General features: G+C 42.9%; 1 protein-coding gene across 2 annotated transcripts in view; it reads left to right on the forward strand.

Moving 5' to 3' along the window:
• Positions 1-279: 279 nt before the first annotated feature.
• Positions 280-17,838, forward strand: part of fam168b (family with sequence similarity 168 member B) — a 64,985-nt gene continuing 47,426 nt past the window's right edge. For both annotated transcript variants that reach the window (XM_072255650.1, XM_072255651.1), the window contains exon 1: positions 280-450. The gene's annotated coding sequence lies outside the window, so the exon portion shown is untranslated. The remainder of the gene's footprint in view (positions 451-17,838) is intronic.

Here is a 17,838-nt window from a genome sequence, read left to right on the forward strand (position 1 = left end):
AACAACAGAGGTCCCAGCGGAACACCAGTAATCTCCATTAAATCCCTTCAACCACTACCCTCTGTCTTCTATACGCAAGCCAGTCCTACATCCAAACAGCTAATTCGCCGCGGGTCCCATGCATTTTGATCTTCTGGATTAGCCTCCCACGGGGGACTTTGTCAAACGTCTGATTATAGACCATATCCCAGGAGAGGTGATTTCTGACCGACAGCTGCCCTCCCGTTCTTGTCCCGCCCCTTTTTGCGAACGTAATGACGCTCCCGCCGTTGGGTCCGGTTGGCGGAAGTGAGGTAAGGCGGGCAGGCCGGAGGTGTGCTGGGCTTGGAGTTACTGCGCAGCGCCGCCGATGAGAGCTTGAGCCCCGGGGGTAAAGTCGAAGAGCGAAGCAGCGACCGTGCCCGTAGCGGAACGGAGTAGAGTAGAACAGAGGCTCCATCGCTGTGATAGGTGAGTCAGGGCCGCCGTGAAATCCCATCTCTCAGCCAGCACCGTCCCCCGCGCCCCATTTGCTGGGCCCGGGCTTTATTATTGTTGCTGTACGCGGAGGCCTCGGCTGTCGGCGTCAGGAGCCGAGCCCTGCTCTCCTACCCCACTATAACCTCATCCCCCTCGACGCCCCCCCTCACCCCCATGCGCTTTGCCTGACAGGGAGCGTCGTTCGGGGGGGGGGTGGTGGTGGCGGAGCGAACAAACACTATCCTTGCAGGCAACGCTGAACCCTGGGTGTCAGTGGTTGTGCTTGAGCTCTGTGACCTGCTCTCTCTAGAGCCGCTGGTGGTTGCCATTGGCACCCTGTCACTGGGAACGCGCGAAGCGTGGCATCCATCGGTCTAGCAAACCCAGGCCAGCAGCCTCCCTGTATGCTGAAGTGAAATGTTGTAGGCCCATTGAACATTGCAACTGCTTTTCATTACAGTCAGTTTTCTTGGTATTGACAGCAGCCCCATCGCCTAGTAAGTGATGTCGTAAGCTTAACTGCGGCCATCGCTATTTTTGCCAATATTAGTTTAGCAACATGTTTTACTTTTCGTAACATTGGCACCAAAACCTTGGAGTGGATACTGTTTTAGATTCTTAAATGCCCTTTTATTCTGTATATAAGAACGTGAGAAATCAGGAATCGACCCTCAAAACTATTTTGCAGTAAAATCATGATTGATGTAATCTTCACCTCAGCGTTGCTCTCACTTCTTGACTGCCTTGCAGATTAAAAGTCTGTCACTCTTGAAATATATTCAACGTTTCTGCCTCCATGCTTTATGATAGAGAATTTGAAAAATTCATGATTCAAAAGAATCCTTGTCTCTTGCCAAAATGGGTGATCTCTGAAATTTACTTGCTCTTTTACATATCTGCATTGGAAGAAATACCTCAGCAACTACACTAGCAATCTCCCTCAGAATTATGTGCTAATGAAATTGCATCAAGGTTCCCCACTTTTTAACTCACAATCCCTTTAGCTTCCTTACGTGTCACCTTTGTATGTAATTCTGCTGTAACATTTTGTCTTGCTCTTTAGTATTTTTTTCATTCTTCCTTCCAATGTGAATAATCTTGCATTTTAATCACATACTGCATCTCTCAAATTCTTGTCTTGTTTAAGACCATCAGGCATAGGAGCAGAATTAGGCAATTCAGCCCATTGAGTCTGCTTCACCATTCCATCACGGCTCATTTATTATCCCTCACAGCCCCATTCTCCTGCCTTCTCCCCGTAACCTTTGACACCTGATTAACCAAGAACCTGTCAACTTCTGCCTTAAATATACCCAGTGATTTGGCCTGCAAAGCTGTCTGTGGCAATGAATTCCACAGATTCACCTCCATTTAGCTGAAGAAAAATTTGCTCATCTCTGTTCTAAGTGGCTGCCCCTTAATTCTGATGCTGTGCGCTCTCGTCCTAGGTTATAGGAAGCGTTCCCTCCGCATCCACTCTATAAAGGCTTTTCAATATTTGATGTTTCACTGAGATTCTCTTTCTCTCCCTCCCCCCCCGAATTCTTCTAAATTCTAGTGAGTACAAGCCCAGAGCCATCAAATGATCCATATATGTAAACCCTTTCATTCCTTGATTCATTCTTGTGAACCACCTCTGGACAATTTCCAATGCCAGTATGCTCTTTCTTACATAAGGGACCCAAAAACTGCTTTCAATACTTCATGTGGTCTGACCAGTGCCTTATAAAGCCTCAGCATTACATTCTTTTGTATTTTAGTCCTTCTGAAATAAATGCTAACATTGCATTTGGCTTCCTTATCACAGATCAACCTGCAGGGTAACCTTTAGGGCATCCTGCATGAGGACTCCCAAGTCCCTTTGCACCTCTGATTTTTGAATTTTCTCCACATTTAGAAAATAGTCCAAGGCATTATTCCTTCTGTAAAAGTGCATGACCATGCACTTCCCTGCACTATATTCTATCTGCCACATCTTTGCCCATTCCTCCAATCTAAGTCCTTCTGCAACCTTCCTGTTTCCTCAACACCACTTGCCGCTCCACCTATTTTTGTACCTTCTGCAAACTTGGCCACAAGGCCATCAATTCCTTCATCCAAATCATTGACATATAACGTGAACAGAAGTGGTTCCAACACTGACCCTTGTGGCACACTACTAGTCACTGGCAGCTAACCAGAAAAGGCCCCCTTTATTCCCATTTTTAGCCTCCTGTCAGTCAGCCAATGCTCTATTCATGCTAGTATCTTTCCTGTAATACCATGGGTTCTTGTTAAGTAGCCTCATGTGTGGCACTGTGTCAAAGGCCTTCTGAAAATCCAAATAAACAATATCCACTCATTCTCTTGTCTATCCTGCCTGTCATTTCCTCAAAAAATTCCAACTGATTTGTGAGGCGATTTCCCCTTAGAAAACCGTGCTGACTTTGGACCATTTTATCATGTTTTTCTAAGTACATTCTTAATACTACTACAACATCTTTCCAACCACTGAAGACAGGCTAACTGGCCTACAATTTTCTTTCTTCTGCCTCCCTCCCTTCTTAAAGAGTTCAGCGACATTTGCAATTTTCTAATCTGCAGGAACCATTCCAGAAACTAGTGATTCTTCAAAGATCTCCACAATCTCTTCAACCACCTCTTTCAGAACCAAGGGGGGGTGTATTCCATTTAGTCCAGGTTACTTGTCTACCTTCAGGCTTCTCAGCTTTCCAAGCACCTTCTCCTTATTAATAGCAATGACACTTCTGTCCCCTGGCGCGCTGGAATTTCTGGCATTCTGCTCTTGTCTTCCACAGGGAAGACTGAGGCAAAATTCGTCTGCCATTTCTTTTTTTCCCATTGCTATCTCTCTACCATCATTTCCAGATACCAACTTTCACCTCTCTTACTCTTTGTCTGGAAAAGAAACTTCTTGTATCTTTTATTATATTGTTGGCTAGCCTACCTTCATTGTTTCTCTATGGCTTTTTTTAGTTGCCGTATGGTTTTTAAACGCTTCCCAATACTTTACCTTCCCAATAATTTTGCAATATTTTTTGCCTTTTCTTTTACCTGTGGCTGTATTTATCTTCCCTTGTTGGCCATAGTTGCCTCATCCTCCTTTTAGATTACTCCTTCATTTTTGTGATGTATTTTTCCTGCGGCTTTCGAATTTCCCTCAGATATACCAGCCATCATCCCTGTTAGAGTCCCCTTCCAGTCAGCATTGGCCAGTTCCCTTCTCATGCTTCTGTAATTCCCTTTACTGTAATATGGATACATCTGTTTTCAACTTCTCAAACCGCAGGAAGAATTCTGTCGTATTAAGAAATCTGCGTCCTGAAGCTCCCTTTGCCTTAAGCTCCCTAATCAAGTCTGCGTCGTTACACAACACCTTTTGCGATTCCCCTATTGGACGCAACCACAAGCTGTTCTGAAAGGCCATCTTGTAGGCATTGTACAAAGTCCCTCTTTTGGGATGCAGCATCAACCAGATTTTCCCAGTCTATTTGTATATTGAAATTTCACACGATTATTGCAATGTTGCCCTTTTTACATGCCTTTTCTATCTCCTGTTGTAATTTGTAGCCTACATCCTGGCTAAGGTTCGAAGGCCTGTATATGACTTCTATCAGGTCTTTTTATCCTTACCGTTTCTCATCTGCGTGCAAGAATTCTACAGCTTCCGATCTTATTGTCACCTCTTTCTAAAGATTTGATTTAATTATTCACCAACACAGCCATCCCACCAAGGATCTGATTTAATTTTTTTACCAGCCGAACCACCCCACCCCCTCTGCCTACTTGCCTGTCCTTTTAATACAGTGTGTATCCTTGGATGTTAAGCTCCCAACTATGATCTTTCAGCTATGTCACAGGTATAACCCATTATTTTTATACAGGTCGTACCTTCCCCTAAAGAGATCCAAATGATCCAGAGATTTGAAGCCTTGTCCTCTGCATCATTTCTTCAGCCATGCATTCATCTACCAAATCACCTTGCTCTTGCCCTCACTGGCACGTGGCACAGGCAGCAATCCAGAGAATACTACTCTAGAGGTTCTGCTTTTCAGCTTTCTGCCTAACCCGGTACTCACTCTTCAGGACCTCCTTCCTTTTCCGATCCATGTCATTAGTGCCATTATGTACCATGACTTCCGGCTGTTCACTTGCCCTTGCCAAATGCCGTGGACCTGATTCGAGACATCCCTGCCCTGGCACCTGGGAGGCAATGTGCCAGCCAGGTGTCTTGTTCACATCCATAGAAGCTGCTCTATGCTCCTCTAATTATGAAATCCCTTATCACTTATGCCCTCTTCTTCCCTCATCACCCTTTCCTTTCTGAGCCACAGAGCCAGACTCGGTGCCAGAGACCCAGTTGCCGCGGCTTCTCCCTCACCGGTCTCCAAAGTGGTATACATATTATTGAGGGGAACAGCCAGAGGTGTCCTCTATATTGGCTGCCTATTCCCTTTTTCTTTCATGTTAGTCACCTAGGTACCTGCCTCCTACAACTTAGGGATGACTGCCTCTCTGTAGCTCCTATCTATCACCACCTCATTTTCTCATATGAGCTGAGATTCCTTAACTCTGTCTCTAAGGAGCTGCCGCTCAGTGTACTTCACACAAATGTAGTTAACGGGGATTGGAGAACTCCTAGAGTTCTTGAATCTTGTATAAGGAACATACCATGAAATCTAGACCCATTCTCAGTGTACTAGGTATTTAGTAACAAAAAAAACTTTAAACTTACTTAGATCCTCCACTGTGCTTGCCCAAGCCTGTTGAGTCAAAGCCTGGCTGCTCCGCCTTCAGCTCCCTTCTTTTTATCAGCCCGGTGTTGATTGTAGCCCACTGAAAAGAGCTGAAAGCCATGGAACTTTTTAAACCTTGCACTGCGCCACCAATGATGCCGAATGCAGGAAGCCGAAAGCACTGGACCTCTTTTTAAACCTAGTTGTGCCACTGATGAACTATCTCTCTTGCTGAATACAGTTCGCAAAAAGCACCAATGCTCTTTTTAAACCATGCATTGCATCACTGAACGGCTTCTCGTGCTGATTACAGCTTCGTTCTCCCTGATAACTTGCTAACCCACTTATTTTTGTATCATCGACAAACTTTACTCCTGTACACTTGGTCCCTTCGTCCAAGCTATTAGCTGGTTTTAAAATATTTGAAGCTCCAGCACTGATCCCAGTGGCATCCTAGTAGCTACTAGTGATCTATATGGAAATAACCAATTTGTCCTGATTAGTTGTCTATTAGCTACTATCCTATCCATTCCAATAGTTTGCCTTCAAGCTCGTGCGTTCTTGTACAGTAACTACAAAGACCTGGAAATCCAAACATGCTACATCTACTTTTCCTTTTACCTACCCTATTCTTTGCATCGCTAAAGGAACTCTAGAAAATCTGTAAAACATATTTCCCTTTGGAGCGTATTGACTGTATGGTTTTAGATATTTTTCTAACCATCTTGCTCGTGCTTTGATAACAGATCTCAGCAGACTGACAGAGGCTAGGCTAATTGGTTTATAGTTTCCAGTATTATCTTCCTCCTTTCCTGAATAGTGGTGTGACATTTTTGTTTTTTTAATTTTCTGGAACTCTCTAGAATCCAGGGAAATTTGCTTGGTACATTATGACCATTGTATTCATTTAAGTCCCTATTTGGCTATCTTCCATACTTAGTCATTATCAGGATTAAAGAAAGTAGTTGGGGTTAGCACAGTGGTGGCACAGTAGGTTATTTAGTGGACTAGTAATTCAGGGATCTGAAATAATTCAGACAACCTAAAAGCTATGGAACTATAAATAATCTGGAATGATCAGGTCTTCAGTACTGTGTCTGGGGTTTTGTCACTATTATGTTGGTGGTATGTGGAATGAATTGAATAGGCTGAAAACTAACCTTTGTGAATGTGAGGATGTCAATCAAGATAGATCACATACTCAGCCTAAGTGCACGACCATACACTTCCCTACACTATATTCCACCTGCCACTTCTTTGCCCATTCCTCTAATCTATCTAAGTCCTTCTGCAGACTCTCTGCTTCCTCAACACTATCTGCTCCTCCACTTATCAATTCCGTCATCTAAATATAATGTGCAAAGAACCGGTCCCAATACAGACATCTATGGAACATCACTGGTCATGGGTAGCCAGCCAAAACGGGCTCTCTTTATTCCAGCTGTTTTCCTGGTCAGCTAATGTTCTTTCTATCCATGCTAGTATCTTTCCTGTAGTACCATGGGTTCTTAGCTTGTTAAGCAGCCTTATGTGCAGCACCTTGTCAAAGGCCTTCTATAAATTCATGTAAACAACAACCTCTGTCTCTCCTTTGTCTATCTTGTCTGTTATTTCCTCAAGGAATTCCAACAGATTTGGCAAGATTTCCCCTGAAGGAAACCATGCTGACTCTGCTGGAATACTTTATCACTCCTCTCCAAGTACCCCAAATCCTCATCCTTCAAAATGGACTCCAGCATCTTCCCAACCATTGAAGTCAGGATAACTGGCCTATAATTTCCTTTCTTCTACATCCCTCCCTTTTCCACTAAAAACTCAATGGCAGTGCTTGTAGTTGTGATCAATTTTGTATCCATGTTTTTTTCAACTTAAGAATTCATCAGTTCATCTGGCCTGAATGAGAATTTTGTGTACCTTTTACTTGACTCGCCTGACCATTTTCTTGTGTAACATGCAAACTAAAGTCGTAAATTGATTTGTCATATTGCTTTGGACACTGGTACTTTCTTTCGTCCAGTCTGCTCTTATCCTAATAATTCAATCTGAATTTTGTTTGAAGCTGGGTTTCTGATTTTTCTTTTTAGCTGACTCATAAGCTAAGTTGATGAATGTAGGGAAATTTTGATAAAGGAATGTTGGCGCAAGATTTGAAGAACATCATTTTTGCCTTTTCATTCCATGGATTGGTCATTAATTATTTAACATGTACTTTTATATTTGGTTTTCAAATGCTATGGTTTCATCCCTTTAATAATCTTGTGCTGAAAAAAGAGGCAAATTTGCACCTTCAAATGAAATTACAACAAGTTAGGCAAATGTGTGTCTAAGGTAGAGTTAATGTTTCATCAGAACTGGCAGTGCTTTTTCTCTGCATTCTTTTTAGTTTTCCTGTTGACAGCAGTTACATATAAATGCATGAAGTTGTTTTTCTAGTCATTAAACAGCATTTAAACCATTTAAGATTTGCAGAATGATTTTGTCAAGTCAATCCAAAATGTACATTTCTGAGCTATAGAGTGCACTGCATCTAAAATGCCAGTGATGCAATACTCTCTTCAGCCGTATCGCCTCCATTTTCCCATACATCTATCCTCACCCCATCTTCCTGCCACTATAGTTAAACAGGGAAAAGGGTTCCCCTTACTTATCACCCTGTGAGCCTCTGTGTCTTCTGCCATTTCCAACAAGATGTTACCACAAAGCGCATCCATCCTTGCTTTCCCTAGGGATCTTTTCTGTGATTCCTTGTCCACTTGTCTCTTACCATTGATGTCCCTTTTGACAGTTATCCCTGCAAGTGTAGCAAGTACAACACCTTCCCCTACATCACCTCCCTTATCACTATTCCCTAAACAATCTCTCCAGGTGAGATGTTACTTGTAAGCCTGTCAAGATCATCCATTGTATCCAGTGTGACCTCCTCTTTGTTGATGAAATCTGACGCAGATTGCGAGACCACTTTGTCTAGCACCTTCACTTTCTCCACCATAGAAGGCAGAGACTTCCGGTGGCTACCCTTTTCAATTTGACTTCCCAATCCCATTAAGATATGTCTGTTCATGACCTCCTCTACTGTCGCAATGAGGCCAAACGCAGGTCAGAGGAGCAACTTCTCATTCCATCTGGGTTGCCTCCAACTTGATGGCTTGAACATCAATTTTTCCAATTTCTAGTAATTTCTTCCCCGCCTCCATCTTCTCTATTTTTCCATTTCCCTGTTCTGGTTACCCATTCACCCCTTCTCTTCTACTCACTTGCCCATCACCTCTCTCTGGTTCCCCTCCTTTCTTCCATTGTCTGCTGTCATTTCTTTATTAGATTCCTTCTTCTACCTATCCATCCCAATTTCATATGTCATCTCCCTGATATGGTCTCACCTGTCACCTACCACCTGCCAGATGTACTCCTTTCCCTCCCCAACCTTGTCTACATTCTGCCCCCTTCTTTTCTAGCCCTGTTGAAAGGACTTGACTTGTTTATTCCCCTCCACAGATGTTGCCTAACTTGCTGTGTTCCTCCAGCACTTTATGTGTGTTGCTCAATTATACAGTTGATGTCTTTTGAACATAGAAATCCTGGGAGTTTTCTGCTGGTCTATGTGTCTTTTTATTATGGAGAAAATGTTACCTGATGACAAGGGGCTGCAAGAAATATTAGTGTTTAAAATTCTGATTCACTTAAGCAGTAATTATAAACAACACTCAAACATGTTCTCTGATTTGGATTGTTGCTGCAAAACTCTGAGAGTGTGATAAGAGAGACTAGTTTTTGTACCTTGTGGGACACAGAGGATTTCATTCTTAAAACAATTTTTGAACTATAAGGCATCCATTAGTATTGCAAGACCATGGATCTGCGCCTGGAAAGTCTTCACTCTCCAGGGCGCAGGCCTGAGCAAGGTTGTATGAAAGACAGGCAGTTGCCCATGCTGCAAGTCTCCCCTTTCCACGACACTGATGTTGTCCAAGGGAAGGGCAAGGGCGATACAGCTTGGCACCAGTGTCGTCGCAGAGCACTGTGTGGTTAAGTGCCTTGCTCAAGGACACAACACGCTGCCTTGGCTGGGGCTCGAACTCATGACCTTCAGGTTGCTAGTCGAGTGTCTTAACCACTTGGCCACGTGCCCTATAATTGCTATTGAAATTCAGGAAACGAGGTGGTCGATATTTGTAATACAGATGTCCCCCGCTTTTTGAACGTTTGCTTTACGAAACCTCACTGTTACAAAAGACCTACATTAGTTACCTGTTTTCGCTAATAGAAGGTGTTTTCACTGTTACGAAAAAAAGCAGCACACGATAAAAAATAAGCGTGTGAGAAAAAGCAGCGTGCGGTAAAAAATAAGCGCGCGCCCTGAGCAGCCGCACTCCCCCGGATTCGGAATGGCATTCTAGCCGGCATTGCTTAAACATGTGCCTGTGAGCGGCCGTTAGCAAGATGAGTTCTAAGGTACCGGAAGAGCCTGAAAGAGCTCGTAAGGGTGTTACCCTTAGCGTAAAACTAGACATAATTAAGCGTTTCGATCGTGGTGAACGAAGCAAGGACAAAGTGAGTTTGGCTTGTGGAAGTTGACGAAGATGATGTGAAGAGGTTTTGGCATCCCATGACCAAGAACTGATAGATGAAGAGCTGATGCAATTGGAAGAGGAAAGGATAACAACCGAAACTGAATGCAGTAGCGAACTGACCGAAAGTGAAGTCGTCCAGGAACTGAATGTGAAGCAACTGTGTGAGATTTTCACTGCAATGATAAAGTACGACTTTAATTTTGAAAGGGTACGTCTGTTTAGGGCGTATTTGCAAGATGGCTTGAGTGCTTACAAAGAACTGTATGATAGAAAAATGCGCGAGGCTAAGCAGTCAAGCATACTGTGGTTTTCAAGCCTTCCACATCAGTCACAGCAGATGACGAACCTTGACCTTCGACATCGAGGCGGCAGTCATAGGAGAAAATGACCTGCCTGCGCTGATTGACGATGAGATGACACCCTAGTGTCCCACCACCCCAACCCCCGGGCCGCAGACAGATACCAATTCGCGGAGAATGCAGCGGTAGCCGGGAGGCGCCCAGCACATCTTTAAGAAAAAAGCCGAAATAAACATGCTAATTAATTAAGTGCCGCCCGGCACGTAAATGTCGGCCAGATCAGAGACAATTGCTGATTGCGTCGCCAATGATCTGGGCTGACATTTATGTGCCAGGCGGCACCTAATTAATTAGCTTGTTTGTTTTGGCTTTTTTCTTAAAGATGTGCTGAGTGCATTCCAGCCACTGCTGTACCCCTGCGTTCTTTGTGTATTGGTATCGGTTCGCTGCCCGGAGGGTGGGGGCCACTGCACCACCCCAACCTCCGACGACTCAGCCTAACGCAGCATCATCAGTGTGCTCGGCGCTGACTTCCTGATTCCAGTAAGTGATACTACACTATACATATATTATTTCTACTTTGTATTGGCTGTGTATTTTTACGTGTTATTTGGTATGATTTGGCAGCTTCATAGCTTAAAGGTTGCTAGAGAGCGCTTGCGTCGTGTTTCTGCCGAGAGTGCTTGTGTGAGATTTTCGCTACGGGGAACAGTGCGGCAGTGATTGTAGAGAAGTATTTCTACTTTATATAGGCTGTGTATTCATCATATCATTCCTGCTTTTACTATATGTTACTGTTATTTTAGGTTTTATGTGCTATTTGGCATGATTTGGTAGGTTATTTTTGGGTCTGCGAACACTCACAAATTTTTCCCATATAAATTAATGGTAATTGCTTCTTCGCTTTACGACATTCTGGCTTATGAACCGTTTCATGGGAACGCTGTACCTTTGGATGGCGGGGGAAACCGGTAGTTCTTAAAATATAAAACACAAGAGACCGTAGACGCTGAAAATCTGGATCAACACACAAAGTACTGGAGGTGCTCACGGCACTTGAACGGAAATGTGGACTGTTCATTTCCCTCCATAGATGCTGCCGGACTCACAAAGTTCCTCCAGCATTTTGTGCATTGCTCCTTAAAACATGATGTGTTTTCAAAAAAACAGGCTTTGAAAACAAATGTTAATATGAATGAGGCATAATAATTGATTAGATGGCTACTGATTACTTTTAGAAGGTAGTGGCAAGGGGGTCTTGGTCCACACATTTGAGAGTTCAGATGGATGCCTCAGTTCTGATGGACTACATTCCAAACAATACGTACTTTCTTCAGTATGCAAATTGAGTTTCAGTGTAGATCTTTGTGCTGAAGCATCAGAGTGCAACCCAGTCTGAGAACACGAGGAATGAAATAGTATTTTACCAATAGTGCTAGGGTGGACGTGAGGAGGAACATTAGATGAACGCCACAGGATATGTATTCCAGGTGCACATCAAGATTTCAGTTGGAATGTTGCATTGCAGTACTTGGTTTACATTGATAAAGATGTAGGACCATTATTTGAGTCTGTACAGTAGTAAATTATGAGCCTGTTATCATTGGCCAAAATTCAAATTTGCTGTTGATGCACATGATTTTGATCCAGTGCCTTAAATTGTTGAGGGTATCTTGGTTTTATCAGAAGGAAAAAAATGTTAGTTTTAGTTGGTATGAATGCAGTTTCCAACTGGTTCTTGGATGTGAAGTACATTTGTGATGCATCAATTTGCTCAGATTGAATGTTCATTTAATGTTTTTAAAAACAAAGTATACGGTCGCCTTACCTCCCTACCCTAAGCTTTACAAATCAAAGAAAGCATCGTAGATTTCCCTTGCCCTATGATTCAAAAGTAATAAGTATTCCATAACAGCATGTCCAAATTGGGGTGAAGTAGACACTTGCATCAAGTCTGCATGTGCTGGAATCTGGAGCTGAAAAATGAGATGGCAGGAATGCAGTTTGTCAGGTAGCGTCAATAAATGGAAATTGACAGTCATAATTTCAGATCAAGGCTCTTAATCTGATGCTGCGTGTTCTGAGTTTCTCCAGCTGCCCATTTTTGTATCAAGAAAGATGTTTTCTCACATGATCAAATTTCATTGGTTTGGGTGTACAGTTCTAAGAAAAAGTTTGTGAATCCTTTACAATTACCTGGTTTTCTGCATTAATCCTCATAAAATGTGAGGTGGGGGTGTGGCACTGCTGATCAGAAATAGTGTCACGGCTGCAGAAAATGAAGTCATGGAGGTATTGTCTACTGAGTCACTGTGGTGGAAATTAGGAACATGAAGGGGTCAATAACTCTACTGGGTATTTATTATAGACCACCCAATAGTAACAGGGACATCGAGAAGCAGATAGGGAGACAGATTCGAGAAAGATGCAATAATAACAGGGTTCTTGTGGTGGGAGATTTTAATTTCCCCAATATTGATTAGCATCTCCCTAGAGCAAGGAGTTTAGATGGGGTGGAGTTTTTTTAGGTGTGTTCAGGAAGGTTTCCTGACTCAATATGCAGATAAGCCTACAAGAGGAGGGGCTGTACTTGAGCTGGTTTCAGGAAATTAAACTGGTCGGGTGTCAGCTGTCTCAGTGGGAGAGCATTTTGGAGATAGTGATGACAATTCTATCTCCTTTACCATAGCATTGGAGAGGGATAGGAACAGGCAAGTTAGGAAAACATAGTGAATTTTGCCTGGTGTTCTGCATAGGCACATTCCAATGAGACAGGGAAAGGATAGTAGAGTACAGGAACCATGGTGTACAAAGGCTGTTAAAATCTAGTCAAGAAGAAAAAGAAAAGCCTACAAAAGGTTCAAAAAACTAGGTAATGATAGAGATATAGAAAATTATAAGGCTAGCATGTAGGAGTTTAAGAATGAAATTAGGAGAGCCAGAAGGAGCCATGAGAAGGCATTGGCGAGCAGGATTAAGGAAAATCCCAAGGCATTCTACAAGTATGTGAAGAGCAAGAGGATAAGACATGAGAGAATAGGACCAATCAAGTGTGACTGTGGAAAACTATGTATGGAACCGGAGGAGATAGCAGAGGTACTTAATGAATACTTTGCTTCAGTATTCAGTACGGAAAAGGACCTTGGCAATTGTAGGGATGATTTAAAGTGGACTGAAAAGCTTGAGCATGTAGACATTAAGAAACAGGATGTACTGGAGTTTTTGGAAATCATCAAGTTGGGTAGGTCACTGGGACTAGACGAGATATACCCCAGGCTACTGTGGGAGGCGAGGGGAGAGATTGCTGAGCCTCTGGCAATGATCTTTGCATCATCAATGGGGATGGGAGAGGTTCTGGATTATTGGAGGGTTGCAGATGTTGTTCCCTTATTCAAGAAAGGGAGTAGAGACAGCCAAGGAAATTATAGACCAGTGAGTCTTACTTCAGTGGTTGGTAAGTTGATGGAGAAGATCCTGAGAGGCAGGATTTATGAACATTTGGAGAGGTATAATTTGATTACGAATCATCAGCATGGCTTTGTCAAAGGCAGGTCATGCCTTATGAGCCTGATTGAATTTTTTGAGGATGTGACTAAACACATTGATGAAGGTAGAACAGTAGATGTAGTATATATGGATTTCATCAAGGCATTTGATGAGGTACCCCATGTAAGGCTTATTGAGAAAGTAAGGAGGCATGGGATTCAAGGGGACCTTGCTTTGTGGATCCAGAACTGGCTTGCCCACAGAAGGCAAAGTGTGGTTATAGATGGGTCATATTCTGCATGGAAGTCGTTGACCAGTGGTGTGCCTCAAGGATCTGTTCTGGGACCCCTTCTCTTTGTGATTTTTATAAATGACCTGGATGAGGAAGTGGAGGGATGGGTTAGTAAATTTGCTGATGATACAAAGGTTGGGTGTTGTGGATAGTGTGGAGGGCTGTCAGAGGTTTCAGCTGGACATTGATAGGATGCAAAACTGGGCTGAGAAGTGGCAGATGGAGTTCAACCCAGATAAGTGTGAGGTGGTTCATTTTGGTAGGTCAAATATGATGGCAGAGTATAGTATTACTGTTAACACTCTTGGCAATGTGGAGGATCAATGAGATCTTGGGGTCCATGTCCATAGGACACTCAAAGCTGCTGCGCAGTTTGGCTATGTGGTTAAAAGGCATATGGTGCATTGGTCTTCATCAACCGAGGGATTGAGTTCAAGAGCAGAGAGGTAATGTTACAGCTGTATAGGACCTGGGTCAGACCCCGCTTGGAGTACTGTGCTCAGTTCTGGTCACCTCTCTACAGGAAGGATGTGGAAACCATAGAAAGGGTGCAGGGGAGATTTACAAGGATGTTGCCTGGATTGGGGAGCATGCTTTGTGAAAACAGGTTGAGTGTACTTGGCCTTTTCTCTTTGGAGTGACGGAGGATGAGAGGTGACCTGATTGAGGTGTATAACATGAGAGGCATTGATTGTGTGGATAGTCAGAGGCTTTATCCCAGGGCTGAAATGGCTAACACGAGAGGGCACAGTTTTAAGGTGCTTGGAAGTAGGTACAGAGGGATGTCAGGGGTAAGTTTTTTATGCAGAGAGTGGTGAGTGAGTGGAATGGGCTGCCGGTGATGCTGGTGGAGGTGAATACAGTAGGGTTTTTTAAGAAGCTCCTGGATAGGTACATGGAGCTTAGAAATACAGAGGGCTATGGGTAACCCTAGGTAATTTCTAAAGCAAGTACATGCTCGCCACAGCATTGTGGGCCAAAAGGACTGTATTGTGCTATTGGTTTTCTGTGTTTCTAATGTGGTCTAATCTTCATCTAAGTCACAATAATAGACAAACACAATCTGCCTTTACTAATAACACAGAAACAATTGTACTTTTCGTGTCTCTACTGAATATATTGTTTAATCATTCCCGAGTGTCCTTCTCCTTGGTGGATGGCCAGACAAGGCTAATGAGCCCCACCTGCCTGGGTTTGGATTCAGAGTTGTCCTTCTGTTAGGCTGGTTGCCAACCAAGGCTAACGAGCCCAGCCTACCCATCCAGTTATACCGCCGGACACTCGGTCGCGCCATGACATAGCAAGCTTGGTGGCAACGGGGGACACCGACAGAAGGTGTTGCTATGGTCGCAGTAATATAGGAGAGGCTGTTTGCAGCAGCCTCCTGCCTAGCAGGCCAGACAGTGACCACACGGCGATCACTACACCGTGAAAGGAGAGGTGATGTATTGCACACGTACACTTTCCCTGGGTGAGCGGGACATTTATTATATCATCCTGTATGAATAAAAAACTTTACAGTGGTCCTCTTTTGTTAGATATTCACCTGGAGAATGTGAAGAATGGACCTCTGGACACAGTCAACATCTTTTTGAAATTACTTGATACTTAACTCCCTTATCTAGCAAGAGGAAATTGGGTGGTGGCTCTAGTCATCTGTTAGCTAAGTGTCACTGAGAACCAGTTCTAAGATTGCTGATGTTCTTGATTTACAGTTAAATGTTCATTAAATGACAGACGAAGGGTCTCGGCCCGAAACATCGACTGTACCTCTTCCAATAGATGCTGCCTGGCCTGCTGGGTTCACCAACAACTTTTATATGTGTTGATACAAATAGTATACATTTTCTCTCCTTAACATTTTAAAGCAAGTATATGCATTTGGGAGTTTGAAGATCACCGATTAACACCGAAGTGCAATCAGCAGATTCCAGTAATTGGCAATGCAATTTTCTCACTTGCTGAGATATGGCTGTAACAGTAATCTAACTGTATGCATTAAATTGAGTTTGGATGAGATTGTTTAGGGCATTGATTATTTCTCTCTGCAGCATTGTCAGCCCCATCAGGCCTATTAGTCTCTGTCCTATTGCAGCTATGTTTAGGTGACATACACAAGAACTAAAGCAGTGAATTGAATACATAACATACATATCAGTTCATTTCAGTTAGTAGTGCAGAACTCTAGGTCGGATACAGTAACTCCAAAATATTTAAGATGCTTTACTAGGCACAATAACAGTTTGGTGCATACCAGATTGGCCTTTTTCTGCACTGTAGTGCTGTATGACATTTAGGACATTGGAAGTCGCATTTTAACCTTAGTGATGGAGTAACAGGATGTATCATCCCAGTGATCAAAGAAGATGGTTCAAGAAATAACATGCTGATAGCAATTTTTATTTGGTATAACACCTTAAATACAACATTATGAATCTCCTTGGGGCAATTCGTTATCCAAGCAAATGTTACCAATGCTGCAGGGATTAATTTGCACTGCTAGCAATCTAGTTTTGTGCATCTAGTGTTCATGATGTGGCTCTGTATTGGAGAAAGCAAGTGTGAATTTAGTAACCACATTGGGGGAGAGCCTGTGCTCAATCTGCAGGAGCAATGCTGTGCTTCTGGTTGCCTTCTACTTCAAATCCCCATCCTACTCCAGCTCTGATTAATTTGCGGCCTCCTGCACTGTTCAATTGAGACCCAATGCAAACTTGAGCAATTTCCCTTTTTTCTGTATGTATTAGAAATGGCCTTTTCTGCCAGTAATTCATCTACGATTTTTGGCTCAGTTTTTCTTTCCCATTCATCTGCTGGGCATGTCTCACAATCATGCTGTTAGCAATACATACAACAGACAAAGAAACATAATAACCATCTCGTTTCATTGATCCAGTTTACCTGGTCTCACCCAATCACAATATTCCATTTTGTCTATTCCTACCCCCACATCCTCTGCAAATTAAAATAACCTTCTGTTTAAATGTCCTTTCCAGTCTTGACAAAGAGTTTCAGGTGAGATTTACTAGGAAGCTGTTTGGATTACAGAGCATGTTTTATGAGGAGAGGGTGAGCAAGCTAGGGCTTTTCACTTTGGAGTGACTGACTTTATAATGGTGTACAAGGTAAGAACCATCGAAGACAGCCAGAGACTTTTTCCCTGGGTGGAAGTGGCTAATACAAGGCTAATTTAAGGCGATTGGAGGAAAGTATGGGGGGGGGGAGGGGAGGTGGGTAGGATGGTGTGTGGTGGATCTCTGGATTGCACTGCTGGGGTGGTGGTAGAGGCAGATACCTTAGGGATATTAAGAGATTCTCAAATAGGCATATGGTTGAAAGAAAGACGGTGGGCTATGTGGGAGGGAATGGTTAGATTGATCTTAGAGTAGGTTAAAAGTTTGACAAAACATCATAGGTCAAATGGCCTGAACTGTGCTGTACTATTCTATGTTCTATTAAGAATATTTTCCTTAGTATTCTGAGTACTTGGACAAATATAGACAGATCAAGAAAATTAGTGTAGGGCTAGTCGCATTTAACCTAGTTAAGTTAATGGAGGTTTGTAGTTACTTTCAGAAAACATTTGCTAAGATCTGCTTAAGATGGTGTAAGTAAATGGAAATAAATGGAGTTAGGTAATTCATTGGGTAACATAATCCTCCACTCATTAGCTGTTTTCTGTGTCCCTAAAGCAACGGTGCATTGTTCCTTAATATTACTGCAGATTTCCAAAAGGCATCTTGCCATTTAGCATTCTAGTTTTCAGTACCAGTAGTGATGGCTATCCATAAGCACAAATACTGAGAGATTCTGAGCTCCAGATGAACTCAACAGTGCAGTGAGAGACTGAATTGAGTACATAACAATTGGAGAGTTGACAATCAGTATGTGTCCCCATCAGAAAGGCAGCTAAATACCAGCATTTACTCAACAATCATTGGTTGGTGGATAGGACAATTTGGTCCCTTGACTTTGCAAACCATTTAAATGAGAGGTAA

The sequence above is a fragment of the Mobula birostris genome, chromosome 4, assembly GCF_030028105.1.
Source record: "Mobula birostris isolate sMobBir1 chromosome 4, sMobBir1.hap1, whole genome shotgun sequence".
Lineage (NCBI taxonomy): Eukaryota > Metazoa > Chordata > Chondrichthyes > Myliobatiformes > Myliobatidae > Mobula > Mobula birostris.